Raw genomic sequence first — 12,121 nt, forward strand, 5'->3', positions numbered from 1 at the left:
TTTTTTCTCAACAATTTTTCTCTTTAATAATTTTTCTCAACATCTTATTATCAATTCATCATTGTTATTTTAATTAATGTTATTCACATTTCATTTATTCGCATTATTAAATGTATTATTCAATTTATTATCTACTATGACCAGGGCATGGAGAAGTGGCATATTCAAATACGCGTTGATGTCCTCCAAGATGTGCGGATTTTATGGAATTTCATTTTGTTACGCATTGCCTCTTGTTGTCAAAAAGCTCGGTTTGTTGTCTAAAACTGGTTTATACTTATAAAAAACTTCGCAGCTAGGTCTATTTTTGGAGGATTATAAGATTTCGTTTTGCGGTGCCGATAGCGTAAGCGGGGTGGATGAATGGAGTATATGGCATTGAAAAGCGAAAAACATTTTACATTCCGCAATTTTTTTAAATAAAAAAGCAAATTAGGCAATAAGGAACATATGTGACGCAAGATAATAGGTAGAATGCATAGCGAAAATAATGCATAGGAGAATGCATAGGAGAATGCATAGAAATAAGATAAATGCATGAAATGTTTACGAGCTGCGCGTGCGTACGTGCTCGTGTTATTGTATGGGGAGAGCGTGTATGATGCAGCGAATGTATAAGCGAGTGTATTATGTTTTAGGATTTTATGCAGTTACCTGTTTTCATGCGTCTATGGAATGTTAAAATTTACGCTTTAATTCGTTGATCGCCCGTTTTATTTGAACTTATTCGCGCCAAATATGGCAGTTAATTTTTTGCCCTAAAAAACGTTCCGTCGGTTCGCTTAATTACAGCCACACACACACACACACACACACACACACACACACACACACACACTAACACATCTATTATATACACAATCGTTCATAGGAACATCTCCTGCTATCGGGTTGTCTAGGATTCATACTATCTTACTTATATGTACATTTGCGCACGCGTAGAAGCAGGTAAATTGACAACACCCCGCACAGGCTGTGCTAACATAGGCTCTTATAGCCGCGCATACCGCGGAGCCATCTTTCAGCTAACATAATTATATAAGTTTATACCTGCTAAACGTTGCGTTAGTTCAAATTACATGATCGTGATCTCTATTTATCTGAAGCGCTGATAAAAGTATGCATCAATTTATGCGCAGAAACAAATGATTAATTTTTCAAACACCTTGCCCGAGACGAATGACCGCTGGTAGCTATCGTGCATGTGTTTCACAACGCGACGAGTTCACTCTGAACGAAGGGAATGCATTCTAATATCAAGTTTCTTAATTATAGATGAGTTTGTCGATCCACTAGGAACGTTCGATCCAGCCTATATATCCAATAATTCTATTAGAGACACGGAAGCGGACACGCTTTCTACGAGGATATAAACTTGACGTTAATAACTTTCAGTAGACAATTGATATTTCTTGTGCTAATCACGAGTTCATTTATCTACTTTGTTTGTTGCGCTTGGATTAAGGGTGTTCGTATAATCAGTGATCTCTTGCTGACTAGCTGTTCCGGTATAATTTCCTATGTAATGTACGTTAAAACTAATTAAATATAAGCTGACACACTCGCGTTTACACTGGGCGACAGCTTTATTGTTTAGTAATTATTCGTTGTGTTTTTATGAATTTGTCATCGTCGTGCACTGCTGGATTTTGTGGTTACTTGAAGGACATATTTTCAAGGAAGAAATTTTCCGTTTCTGATGCATTTGTTGATTGTCTTAGTTTGCTTGTACAACTAGTTTGCTTAGATAATATTATATATATACTACATGATCACGACACATGGAGAGGACTTCTCCTGTGTCCTGTTGACATATCAAGGTCAGAAATCGAGGTCTAATGAATACGTATATAGCGAGTAATTAAGGATATCACGATTGAGTGGATATGCAGCGGGAATCGCCACGACAAAACAACCTGGTATATAGGTGAAAAGTTCAATTGACTTTATATGTTTTAATGTAAAGCAAAACATATATACGTACACTAAAGTAGCCAACTTGTATTACCAAGTAAATTAATGAGAAAACAAAGCTAGGGGTAAAATGTTGCGGTAAAAAGTATTTTATAGCCGGAAACATATAGTGAATACAGATCAGAGGCCGTTGAGACAGACAGTCACTGCATGACTTCACTGCCCACGAATTTTTCAGTCCGGAACGGTTAACCGTAGTAAAATGCTTTTTAAGCACATGGTACGACACATTGTCACACACGCACGCACGCACGCACGCATGTGTATGTGTATGTGTATGTGTATGTGTATGTGTATGTGTATGTGTATGTGTATGTGTATGTGTATGTGTATGTGTATGTGTATGTGTATGTATGTGTAACACGATTATGTACGTTGGATATATGATCCCTATTTAATGTTGCAATTTCGACAATAACCTCTCGCTAGCTATAAGAGAACTCAGCAGATCTTTATATATACGGGTCTTGAGCTCGGGTCTTCGACACACGCGCATGCGCGATTCCACTGCGTTTTGCTAATACAAATATGGCGTACAATTTATTCCAGTCAACGTTTATAAGTCGCGACTACTCTAATGACGTCATTTTTTACAGCAGTATTAGGTGTAAAGGCGGATAGTGACGTGACAGTTCTGCACGTCTGTCCATCGTTGAAGCTAAGTTACTCTATAAACATATAACTTAACATGTAAACTCTGCAGGCGCCCTTCTATATTTCCCATTCACTTTCCGGCGAAAAATCCTATAGTAATCGTTACAAAATTTATCATGTTCATCTATTAACAACTACTTCGATCTATCAACAAGTCTACGGTATTCGATGCAAACGAACGACGCTTCATTTGTCACAATGAATGATGAAGTTTATGAACGATGATATGTGATATGTGATGATTATATATATGTGATAAAGGATTTATACTTATGATGTTATAACAACTTATACGTCTGATCAATCGCATCGTGGCTTAGACGCACGCGGGCACATTAGTAAATTAACGTACACACGTACATCTTTGCCGCTTTAATTGACTCTGGGGTTATGAGCAATTTTTTTACCTGACAACGTTCGCAGGGTAGCGTACCTTGCGTGCGTTTTTTCCCGATTGTCAATATACGGGCCACCGCCGCAAACTGACGTAGAAATGAGAAGCATTGTGACGTAATAGTGAGTTGGTATATATACGTGACGTAATAGTGAGGTGGCACACTGACGTGACGTAATAGTAACGTGGCATATATACGTGACGTAATAGTGACGTGGTATATATACGTGACGTAATAGTGACGTGGTATATATACGTGACGTAATAGCGACGCGATATATATACGTGACGTAATACTAACGTGGCATATATACGTGACGTGATAGTAATATGCAATCTCATCACAGATATGAAAATTGCTCTCTTGTTTGTTGTGGCGGCGCAATCTAATCTTGAGCTGATAGTCACGTGATCTCTGTGGTGAGCATAGCGTCATATGACGTCAGACCCCATACAGTAAATGCTGTACGGTGGGCCATTATGAGAGATATTGAAGGAGACATTGGAAACGTAGGAAACACTACAGTGCGTCTGTGACGCCAGTAGACTCATGCGCGAATAGGAGAAAATAGCGAGCGAATACCATCATCGGAAATAACCGTATTTACATTCGGTTTATTCGAGTCTACCGAAGCAATTAATTTCTGCGTTCACATGAGTTTATTTCTGAGTTCATTTCGATCGATTCCAATCATGTCACAGGTATTGTCGTTGAATAACCGCAGGTAGCGTTTATTCCGTGAGTTCGGTGATTCGATCGATGCGCATTTGCACTCAAGCAATCACCAGCAGGTTTCTCCCGATGGCGAGCTCACTGAATCTAATCCTATGTAACGGGAAGTATATATAAGAGTTCCACATAAATTCTGCGCGCAACAAGCATGGTGAAATCAACAACAATAAACATTTTAAGAACTGCATGCATTAAATCCTATGCGAAGGCCAAAAAAATACGCCTGTTAAACATTGTAATGTGTAGCTGTGTTATTTTTCAACTATATGCATCAATAAAAAAATGTTTTTCCGCATAAGTAATTTTCCGATGTAACTTTAGCATGTTATAGGTTTTTTGTGGTTACTTGCTGCTTAAGCTGTTGACACACTACGTACTGTGGACACGATGTAAGCGTACACTCAGTCAACCTGGCTATATGCCATGCTGCATTCCACGCGTTTTTACACCGTGATGCCTCAGCAAAGCAATTGGCGTGACGTCCTGTCTCAATTCGGGTTAGAAAATGTCGCAATCCAAGTTTAGTTCACCTATAATCTGTCAGTTTAGTGCAGCACAGCGATTCGACTGCTGACTGACTCAACTTTACCCACCGATTTTCGACAAGACGAAATGAGAGAAGGAAATTGCAAAAGAACGTACTGCTGAAATTACTGTGTCAAGCGCCCCCGCAAATAACGGTAAAGCGACGTGCACCCTGTTTGGTTGGCATGATAATTGAATGTTTAAAAATATATAATGATATCGCAGAACAACTTGGACCATTCTGTGCAAATCCTAGAGCCATATCAGACGCAAACACATACGTACAATGTCAGTTCATATTAGATTTTAGAATAACGAGCTGATAATACACAAATTCTGAATATTTTATTAAATATTAGACGCTGCTGCATAGTATGAGGACGTTCGGAATAAAATCATGCATGTAAACCTTGTGTGCGAATCTGTTAGTGGCTAACAACTCTCTTAATTATTGCTGCGATTTTGCATCTGCTTCTCTATGAGTTGACGCGTAGCCGTAAAAAAATAGCTGTACAAAATAAATGCGCGTCAGAAACTCATTATTTACGAGCCGTGTGGCTTAAAGGTGACTTCTAGAAATTGTGCGAACGTGTGGCACATGATTAGGCGCATGTGATTACCATATTAAATAGAAAAGTATAATCCTATTATGCGCCATTTTGTTGTCGTTATCGTTATTTGTTGGTGTTATGTACGAGCGCCTAACCGCTTCATTTTTTTCTCAACAATTTTTTCTCTTAATATTTTTCTCAACATCTTATTATCAATTCATCATTGTTATTTTAATTAATGTTATTCACATTCATTTATCGCATTTATTAAATGTATTATTCAATTATTTATCTACTAATGACAGAGGATGGAGAAGTGGCATATTCAAATACGCGTGATGTCCTCAAGATGTGGGATTTTATGAATTTCATTTTGTTACGCATTGCCTCTTGTTGTCAAGCTCGGTTGTTGTCTAAAACTGGTTTATTACTAAATAAAAATCGCAGTAGGTCTATTTTTGGAGGATATAAGATTTCGTTTTGCGGTGGATAGCGTAAGCGGGGTGGATGAATGGAGTATATGGCATTTGAAAAGGAAACATTACATTCCGCAAATTTTTTTAAATAAAAAAGCAAAATTAAGGCAATAAGGAACATATGTGACGCAAGATAATAGGAGAATGCATAGGAAATAATGCATAGGAGAATGCATAGGAGAATGCATAGGAAATAAGATAAATGCATGAAAATGTTTACGAGCGCGCGTGCGTACGTGCTCGTGTATGTATGGGGGAGAGCGTGTATGAATGCAGGAATGTATAAGCGAGTGTATTATGTTTAAGGATTTTATGCAGTTACCTGTTTTAATGGTCTATGGAATGTAAAATTACGCTTTAATCGTTGATCGCCCGTTTTATGAACTTTAATTCGGGCAAATATGGCAGTTAATTTTTTGCTAAAAGAACGTTCCGTCTTCGCTTAATTACAGCTTTCATTTATTCCCACGTTAATTGCCCAATGAAAGCGTATTAATGGTTTTAAGAGCGCAATTGTTCACATTTTACCCGATGACTTACTATGCTAGTAAAGATGTCCGGCAATGGTGATAAAAAGTCTAGATATTGCTCTTTGAGTGTTAAACGAATAGTATGAAACTTTGTTTTGAAACCGAGGTGTGAATACATTTTTGCTCTATAGTGCAGTGGGAGTGAATTGCGACAGACTATATCGAATGTAGTAAACACAGACGATTTGATAGTGATGCAGCAAAATCAGCGTGTGAACGCTCGGCCGCGTATTTGTCTCAGATTCGGTATTTCGCAAATACCGTATTTCATAAATACGAGGTCTCGTGTGAACGAGGCTAATAACGCAACCACACAGAGTTAACACTGCATGCGCCGTCACGATAATTTTTTTTTAAATAAAAGAAGTACACGTTAATAAATGCACTAAATTTGTAGTAATGATTGCACATTTTAGATGCCTGTTTTTAGGCAATTTAAACATGTATCTGAACATTAACTCAATCTCATTAATTTCATTCAATTTTTCACAATTGCTTCATAGATTTATTATATTTAATTAAACACGCAGAATAATACATACCTGTTTTGAAGACATACGTCGCTTTCTTCGCTGACACAATGCATGGCAGTCCGTATTCTCTTGCTACCACAGCTCCTGGCAGAGAAATAATGCATACATTTACGCTAATATACAAAATCTAGTAGTTTTCTCGCAGCACTAAGGTATATATATATATATTATAGTAGTCCCCGCTTTATCGTGCCTCAGATAGTAGGGAACATCTTCTAAAAAAAGTAAAGCTTTCTCGGCATGTCTGAAAAGCAATCCTTACGCACAATGTGTTCACTGCGTAGAGCACGACCACACTTAAATAAATAATAAAATGATACTGTACCATAAATTCTGGGTAGCATGAAAACGATTTATTTATATACAGTTGGACATTGAGGTTTACCGTGTGATCCAAGGCCTCCCATCTCTGTGCACAGACCGGACACGAGAGGGAAGTAAGGTGACCATCCGATGTCCGTGTACGGCACTATTAATATCTCTCCTTGCTATAAAACAAGCGGACAGTAAATCTTAGGGTCTGACCATCCCGGATTGCAATTTAAATACGTATTTTGAATATATATTGCGCAAAATTGTCTAGCCAACAGCACGCCCCGATCCAAGCGGCGAGAAACGCCCGCCCCGGCGCGTGCCCACATATAATGGCTAAGAATTAAATATTGGGAGCATGCTTGCTGCTTTTGTCTTGTGGGTGGACACAGTATAGCGTAACAGACAAACTCATTCAAATTCGGTAAGTGCTCCCGGTGTGGTCCCTATTTGATATAGGATCATCAGTGTGATTATGCGTGAATAAAGTACAGTCATTTCCATCATCCATTCCAACTTCCTCATCTAAATACCTGTATGGTGTCTGCGTCCTCCAGCGATCGAACTATCCTGCATTTGGCCCTGACAATACCATGACTAACAGGCATCCCTGCAAATAAATGATACGTCTGTGTGGAAACAAAATGTGCACATATTACGCTTAATACCGGATCTTTTTTTGCGTGTGCTTAAATTTTTTGTAGCAGACATGCATCAATCTAATATTACTGATTTCATGACTATTTTATATATTTATCAAGAAAATAAATCATGCAAACGGTTTACATTTTTGTAGAATTGCGTCAACTTACTGCTGTACCCAGGAAGACGAGTAAAGAAGAGGAGAATAAAGAATGAAATAAAGAGACGTTGGAGGAATATATGTGGGAATGGAGAAATAGAATGTAAAGAAGAAAATAATGATAATAGAGTAACACCCCACACGTATACATACTACTACTACTACTACTACTACTACTACTACTATTACTACAGCTAGTTGCTCCCTAGCGGCAGTTTAGATCAATAACGACGGGAGGGGCAATCAACAACCGTCCGCACAGCAGCGACGGCGTGCCCACACGTGCCCGTATTATTCTGCCCACACGTACGTCGTGTCGGTCCGCGTGTGATTGCCCTTATAGTCGCTCCCGCTGACAACCGCGTGTTAGCGAGGGCGAGAAATAGCGCGCGCAGCAGCAGCTAAAAAGCTTCCACTGTCATTACGGCGTATGCTGATAGCTATGGAGCCCGCCGTAGACTCTACCTGTGTGCGGGCATATCACATGCACTTGTAACTCTTTATACTTGTTGTTTGTGCACATCGGCGTGCGTGCGGTATACTTGTGTGTTGCAGAGGAGCATTTGAACGGCATTTACAATAAATTATCGACAATAATAGGCGAAAGAGAGTAGAGAAACATTAAGACTTTGGTAGTAAATACATTTCGTGTTTTATTTTATCATTAAATAGTTCCAAGTGACTGTGGGGCAGATGAACGTATCTGTGTATATGGACACTCAGTACACGATACTTGTTATACGTAATATAAGAGGGCAAGTGGTGCGCATATCTCATTTTCATTATTCCGCTAGAGGGCGCAGCGGACGAGAGACGCTTTCTATATTAAATTTTTATTAGATATTGTTAGGCATTAAATGCAATTAGGCTTGCTATGTAAATCTTTTACGAGACTTTTTGAGGCGTTAAACGTCACTAAACGCGATTCTCTTACTGGCGCGCTGAGGTGTGGGCTTTTTAGATTAGCAGCGACTGACGTCACTTGGGTGTATGTGGAAAGCTTGCTTGCGTTTGTTAGAGAGTTAGCAGTCACGAGAAGTGGCGATGTAAAGAGAGAGAGAGCAGAGAGAGAGAGAGAGATAGAGAGAAAGAGAGAGAGAGAGAGAGAGAGAGAGAGAGAGAGCGTGAGTCTGCCAACCCCCTTATTTTCGCTGTTTTTAACCCGAACTAACGCTAGCCCGGATCTCGCGTGATGGTTTAAGCTCTGATCGCTATAATTGCGATTCTGTGTGTGTGTGTGTGTGTGTGTGTGTGCGTGCGCGCCGCAAAAGATCACAGCGAAATCGCGGCGCGTGCTTAATGGAAGGAGGAGCAAAAATAATGCGGCAATTATGTTTGCACACCGACTTGTCCGTTAATTACTCTAATTTCAAGCCGCGGCCGAGCGCAATCATTATGTCCCTTCCTCCCCCCACTCCCCCTCTTTCTCCCCCTTCCCCTCCTCCACCTCTCCCTAGTCCTTAGCACGCGCTGACTAACAAACACAGGTAAGACAGGCAAGGTTTGCTGGTAACTCTCTCTACCCCCTCTTCTCCTCCCCCTCCTCCGCCTTCACCTCTCCCTCCCCCTCCTCCCTCTACCCATCCCCCTCTCCCTAGCGCGCGCTGACTCACAACCACAGGTATGACCGGCTTTGCTGGTAACTCTTTCTCTCTCTACCTGTCTAACGTGTTGCTCACCACAGGCAGAGCTTCAAAGCTACAAGTTTCTGGCGAAGCGATCCCTTTTATATCATTTTATTACGTCATGTCATATTATTTCATATCACAGCGTTGTGTTGTCGTTCAGATAGCGTTTCATTGTGATTAGCACGCTGGATCTTTGGCTGACGGTTTAGTGGGTCCTGAGTCTCTGTTGTCAATCGTGCCGCGTGTGTGTGACTCAAATAAAATACAATTGGAAACCGAATTTTAACGAACATTTCAAGAACGTTTATGTTTGATTTATTTACACGCTGCTAGTGTTATTAGTTAAAAAAAATCTTATAATATAATCTAATAAATATGAAAATAAATAATAGTAAATAGAAATAATAAAATGCTTCCCCCCTACACCTGCTCCCCCCCCCACCACACACACACCTGCGCTCACCAACACCTGCACACCTGCTCCCCCCACACACCTGCGCTCACCAACGCCTGCACACCTGGTACCTCCCCCCGCACACCTGCGCTCACCAACGCACGCAGGCACGAACGCACACACGCATGACACATATGCAATATCTATACACACAGGCACATACAGACAAGTGCGGGAAGTAGCTGTTTTATACACATGGCAGTGCATATCTAACCGAGCGTGAGACATGTAGGTCGGGCAGGCAGTCAGACTAGGTCCAGTGGCAGTGATGTCCTAAGGTGACGGTAGGCGAATAGTGATTCCCAGGCAGGTGCTGTACAGCTACAGTGGACTGTGTCTGCTTCGCTGATCGAAACTGTGGTATTTATACAACTGGGGGAATGGGGCCTATACGAAGCACGGCACTGCGGCGTGCAACGGGCGTGTGTTGCGTTGCGGATGTGCTAATCTGAGTCTTTGCGCAGAATTTTATGGAGCAAGTGAAAGGTGAGAGCTTCTGTCTCTACGTGAGAGAAGGGGCTAGCTGGAGCTTCTAGTAAGTCTTGGAATCGCGGAAGCTTCGATTCGATGTTTCGTAATAGTTTCACATAGTACACATTTGTCGGCTGGCGTTCGTTGTGTGTTTCTTTTAATCTCAGTCGGCATGAGCGAGCATCAAAGGTGTGAGGTACTAAATGTAATAGTGTCGCGCCTTGGCTGTATGGTTTGATTACTTTTTCATCTGTCGTGCGGCTGATATTTTCTATGTTTTTCTTTGTTGTGTCCGCGCGGTCCACGGGTCGTACGTGACCCACGCGCACGGGGTCGCGAGCTTAAGAGCTAGAACGGTGCATAAGACTTGTAGCAAGTCGTCAGCCGGATTGGGCCATATTCGTGTGCAAGCTTTCACTGGTTGTTTATTGACTTGATATTTGTGCGACTAAAATAAAGCATATGATGTGATGCCCGGGCTTTCGCGCGGGCGCTTTTTTTAAGATTAAAGCCGACACGCGTGTCGCTGGTTATACTAAGGTTAAATAATTCAATGATCTACGTCATTACTACTGCCATTAGGAAGGTGTTTGCCACTTTAATGTTTCATTAAATGGTCATAATATTATATATATACGTATAGTATATATATATATATATTATTGGTAATGGGTCATTATCTATTAGTTTGTGGTTATTTATATGTTCATTTAGGTTAGGGTTAGGGTTAGGAAAATCAATCATTAATATTAATCATTAACCGTGAAATGATGTGTACAAGCTCTCAACGTATGGAGTATACAACTACATAATGGAGCACGCACGTTAGGGACAAGGTGAGATCGTTATTGTTTCGGTGGATTATTTATGACGCTTGTGCAGGCAACGGTAGGGAAGTTACTACGCCGCTGTTAGAAACAGGTAGAGTTCATAACGCCGGCACGGTGAAGTCTTGTGCTATAATATTTAGAGAGCTTAACGCTTGCGAGCGATTATAGTCTAGGACAGGATATATAATCTAGAGTTTGGAATAATAGCGCTCAAATTATGCAAAATTTCAGGACACGAAGTTTATTAGAGCCGATACCTGTGTGTGTCACTAAATTGGTTGCTATATTCTCCTCGGCACTCTCGCGTAGGGTCGTGAAACGCTATATATGCGTTGTAATCGTGATGCCTGTTAGACACGTATAGTACAGTATATTAATAGGAAAAAAGATCGTTTTGGCGCATTGTACTGTAAATATAAGAAAGTATGAGGAAATATGGTACGCTTTTTAAGCATCTTTGGCAATACTTGTGTGGTAGCTGCTGCTCTTTCATGCGAGCTGTAGAAGCAGTTATGATCACACAGCTCTGCTACCTAATACAACTGTCGGCCTGCGGCTAGACGACGCGGTTCGTCAGGCGATCTTGAAGTTTTAAAAATGGCGCGTCATTTCTTAAAAAATAAGCTATATCTTTCGGATGTAACTCAAGTGAAATATTATGACGTGGCAAGACATTTGAAAATTGACTGAACAAAGGCGTGAATTGGGTACTAATTTCATAGCAAAACAAACCGGGTGATGGAGTGCGGGTGATCAGGACCCAGGGCATTATTGAGCGGGACGTAGCGCGTTCGATGGTTGAATTGCATGATATTATCATATAAGCACAGACAGAGCGTGATGCGTGTGATGGCGCCAAAGGGCTTGTGGTGCGGGCGCACCCATAGCCTGATATTCAAAATGGCGCGGGTCAGTTTCTTAGAAATAGGGCTATATATCGTTAATAATCTTGTACGGATGAGGGATCCGTCGTGCTGTGGCGGACGTGTTTGATTGCCCCTGCCGTCGTTATTGATCTAAACTGCCGTGCTAGGGAGCAACTAGCTTGTAGTAATAGTAGTAGTAAGTAGTAGTAGTAGTAGGTAGTAGTAAAGTAGTCGTAGTAGTAGTAGTAGCTAGTAGTAAGTAGTAGTAGTAGCAGGGCAGCAGCAGCAGTTAGTAGTAGTAGTAGTAGAGTAGTAAGTAGTAGTAGTAGTAGTATTGTAGTAGTAGTAGTAAGTAATTAGTAGTCGTAGTAGTAGTAGTAAAGTAGTA

General features: G+C 40.7%; 1 long non-coding RNA gene across 1 annotated transcript; it reads right to left on the minus strand.

The window, feature by feature from the left end:
* Nucleotides 1-6,364: 6,364 nt before the first annotated feature.
* Nucleotides 6,365-7,295, minus strand: LOC106815682. Its single transcript, XR_001394772.1, has 3 exons — nucleotides 7,216-7,295; nucleotides 6,756-6,858; nucleotides 6,365-6,454 (listed from the first exon to the last, which is right to left on the minus strand). It is a non-coding gene; the product is annotated as an uncharacterized LOC106815682 (long non-coding RNA).
* Between the last annotated feature and the right edge of the window lie 4,826 nt (nucleotides 7,296-12,121).

The sequence above is a fragment of the Priapulus caudatus genome, unplaced genomic scaffold (assembly GCF_000485595.1).
Source record: "Priapulus caudatus unplaced genomic scaffold, Priapulus_caudatus-5.0.1 Scaffold1174, whole genome shotgun sequence".
In the NCBI taxonomy this organism is placed as follows: Eukaryota; Metazoa; Priapulida; class Priapulimorpha; order Priapulimorphida; family Priapulidae; genus Priapulus; species Priapulus caudatus.